Source organism: Aethalodelphis obliquidens, unplaced genomic scaffold (assembly GCF_003676395.1).
Source record: "Aethalodelphis obliquidens isolate GAN/ISIS:26980383/991018 unplaced genomic scaffold, ASM367639v1 scaffold6, whole genome shotgun sequence".
In the NCBI taxonomy this organism is placed as follows: Eukaryota; Metazoa; Chordata; class Mammalia; order Artiodactyla; family Delphinidae; genus Aethalodelphis; species Aethalodelphis obliquidens.
The window spans coordinates 44,334,768-44,338,673 of record NW_020837950.1 but is presented as its reverse complement, the minus strand read 5'-3'; the positions used below and the strand labels follow the sequence as shown (position 1 = coordinate 44,338,673).

The following is a 3,906-nucleotide window of genomic DNA, read 5'->3' as shown; positions in this document are numbered from 1 at the left end:
GCGGAGCAACTAAGACCGTGTGCCACAACTACTGAGCCCACGTGCCACAACTATTGAAGCCTGCGCTCTGCAACAAGAGAAGCCACCGCAATGAGAAGCCCATGCACCGCAACAAAGAGTAGCCCCCACTTGCCACAACTAGAGAAAACCCACGCACAGCAACGAAGACCCAACGCAGCCAAAAATAAATAAATAAATAAAATTTAAAAAGCAAAAAAAAACCCCATAACTTCCCAGGGCTTCCCTTGTGGCGCAGTGGTTAAGAATCCGCCTGCCAATGCAGGGGACGCGGGTTCAAGCCCTGGTCCAGGAAGATCCCACGTGCTGTGGAGCAACTAAGCCCATGCGCCACAACTACTGAGCCTGTGCTCTAGAGCCCGTGAGCCACAACTACTGAAGCCTGCGCGCCTAAAGCCCATGCTCCGCAACAAGAAAAGCCACCGCAATGAGAAGCCCGCACACTGCAACGAAGAGCAGCCCCCTCTGGCCGCAACTAGAAGAAAGCCCGCACGTAGCAACTAAGACCCAAGGTAGCCAAAAAGAAAACACTTTTTAAAAAAGGAGGAAGACAGGTTTTAAAAAAAAAACAACTTCCCCCCAAAAAATCCAGAATCAAACTATATATTACCTCTTGCAACGAGATACAGTCAGCCCTCTGTATCTGCAGGTTCTGTAGCCTCCGATTCAACCAAGATCGAAAATATTCAGAAAAAAATTCCAGGAAATTCCAAAAAGCAAAACTTTAATTTGCAGTGCCAGTAATTATTTAGATAGCATTTACATTGTATTAGATATTATAAGTAATCTAAAGATGATTTAAAGTATATAGGAGGGTGTGCATAGGTTATATGCAAAATCTTTGCCATTTAATATAAGGGATTTGAGTATCCATGGATTTTGGTATCCACCAGGGTCCTGGAACCAATACCCTGCAGATACTGAGGGCAACTGTATAGAGGGTAAGAATGTGAGGGGGAAACTAGTATTTCTGGACTATTTTTCAATAAGACATATTACTTTTGAAATCAAAAACGACAACACAAGCAATATTACAACCGAGAAGGCAATAATACGAGTCCATGGCATAAGGAAGCTTACTGTCTAGTTGGAGAGATAATAACACCCAGAACAATAGAGATTAAGGCTGATCACCCTCTGAATTTGGGGTTTCAGATATTTATTCTGTGCCAGGTCCATCCAAAGAGCAAACACCTACCATTTATTGAGTACTTATTGTATGCCGGGGACTGTGCAAATTGCTTTACCTATATTATCTCATTTAACAATTTCAGCAACAATCTGAGATAGGTACTCATAATGCCCTTCTCTACATATAAGGTAACCAAAGAAAAGAGAGATTGTCATTTTCTGGAGATCACATTCAAGTAAGTAGCATCATGGGAATTCCCTGGCAGTCCAGTGGTTAGGACTCTGCACTCTCACTGCTGAGGGCCCAGGTTCAATCCCTGGTCAGGGAACTAAAACCATGCGACAAAAAAAAAAAAAAAAAAAAGTAAGTGGCATCATTGGGACATAAAACCAGGACCTTCTGGCCCTAAAGTTCATGCTTTTGGCCACTATTCCTTAAATTGCATCCACACTGAGTGTTGTGCGCGGCGCTTCTGCACACGATCTCGGAGCTGAGGGGTCAGGCCCGGCTCTTTCATGCTAGGAGCTGTGGTGTGAAGGGCCGTTGATGCAAGGTCTCTGCATGCGGCACCCTGGGAGCAAGTGAAACTAGACCAAGCGTGCAAGAAGAGGTTAAGACCTTATCACCTGGATTCCATCTTATTTTTCCTGGGGACCTCAGTGGACTTTTTGCCTGTGACTAATAAGAGGTCCAGTCACAGGCCAAATGGACTTCACTCCAATGCCATGCCAATCGTGGGCAGCAAGAAATGGAGCCATGGCTGCAGGAATTCACCAAGCCTTCTCCAGGCTGGCCAAGCAGGGCAGTTCTTGCCACCCTGGAGCGTGAAATTACGGAGCCAACAATAAACTGACAAGGTCCAGCGCAGTCGGAGTTGAGCCGATGCAATTATGAAATAACCCCGTTTTGAAAGTGTGTTGTCCAGATGCCGCTACAGCTGAGTCTTTTCACAAACAGCAAACTCTTGACCATTTCTTGCATGTTCATACTCCCTCATGAGAAGTGGACATCCATAATCTGTGAAAGGATTCCAAAGTGAAATTGACACCATTGCACTGAAAATCTAGGCTATTGAAACCTAGACAGTCCTGGCTGGGGAGGGGGCAGAGTTATTATTATTTAGAAAAACAACAACAGCTGTTTAATGATACCTTAGGAATTAGAAAAATTTCATGATTTGCCAAGATGAGCCAAATGTTGTGACACATTAAACACTGACATTGAAACATGCTCTAAAAAAAAAAAAAATTGCATGCACACAGAGTAATAGGGGTAATAGGGGCTTCCCTGGTGGCGCAGTGGTTGAGAGTCCGCCTGCCAATGCAGGGGACACGGGTTCGTGCCCCGGTCCGGGAGGATCCCACATGCCGCGGAGCGGCTGGGCCCGTGAGCCATGGCAGCTGAGCCTGCGCATCCGGAGCCTGTGCTCCGCAACGGGAGAGCCCACAACAGTGAGAGGCCCGCGTACCGCCAAAAAAAATAAAAAATAAAATAAAATAAGGTAATAGTACCATATTATGCTGCTATTGGAAAATGAAGAAAAAATGTATAAACACTGTTAACATTTTGGTGTCCAGTCTCCTTCCCTTAGATTTCCATTGTTTAAGGTAATTTCAACAACAGCATACAAATTATTCTTATTCTGATTTTTTAAAAAAATTAGCACTATATCATATGCTCTTTCCTCAAGATTATTATTTTAGTGGCTGGAAGGTGTGCCAAAAATATATATATATGCTTCTACATGTATGTGTGTGCATTGAACTTGGTCTCTCTGAAATCTGGTAGTCTAGTTCTTGATTGGGGAGCAATTTAGTTTAATATTTTAATATTTTTCTACTAATGAAAATCCTTGGGCTATCTTTTTTTAGAGTTAGTACTACTACACTATCTATACAAATGTTCTATATTAAATGAAAGTGTTTTGGGTATTCAGAAGGGTAAATGAAATGTACTATTTGCCACGTTTTACGAACATTACTGTCCATGCTGTTTCTGGACTGGAGGAAAATGAGGAGGGTGTAAGGACAGCAATACGCAGTTTTGCCGCAGTCCGGGTGTGACATGGCCATGGTCTGTGTTAGGAGAGTAGTGATGGGAATGTAGAAGGTAGAGCAGATCTGAAGCATAATGGACAGAACTTGCAAATCAATTGGATGTGGGGATGGAGCCAAAGATGACTCCTACTTTTTTTGTTGACTTGAGCACTTGGGTGGATGGATGGTAGTGCCCTTATACCAGGACAAGGAATGCCAAGATAAGAACAGGTTTATGAAGGAAGATGATGAATTATATTTAAACATGATGACTTTGAGATCTGACACGTATAATTGGAGATGTCAAGTGGGGAGCTGATGATAGTAGTCTGGAACTCAGAAAAGAGCCAGGAACTTGCAGATATAAATTTGGGGAGAGTCAGCATGTAGATAAGAAAGCCACAGGAGACCCTGGCAAAGATGGCGGAGTAGGAAGACCCTGAGCTCACCTCCTCTCACGGGCATACCAAAATTACAAATATTTAGAGAGCAACGTTTGATGAGAAAACCCAGAATCTACCAGAAAAGATCTTGTACAACTAAAGATATAAAGAAAGAAACAGCAATGAGATGGATAGGAGGAGTGGAGTCACACACAGTACAGTCAAGACTCATACACCTAAGTGGGCGACCCACCAGTCCTGGGATCTCTGGGCCACGACCCCACACAGAAGCAGGCAGACACTGGCCCCAGGACCAGTGCAGCTCTGCAGCTTGACT

The 3,906-nt window shown here is 43.8% G+C and overlaps 1 non-coding gene across 1 annotated transcript; it reads left to right on the top strand.

Moving 5' to 3' along the window:
• The first annotated feature begins 1,405 nt into the window (after window positions 1–1,405).
• On the top strand, window positions 1,406–1,478 carry TRNAE-CUC (transfer RNA glutamic acid (anticodon CUC)). Its single transcript has one exon. It is a non-coding gene; the product is annotated as a tRNA-Glu (tRNA).
• Window positions 1,479–3,906: the final 2,428 nt, after the last annotated feature.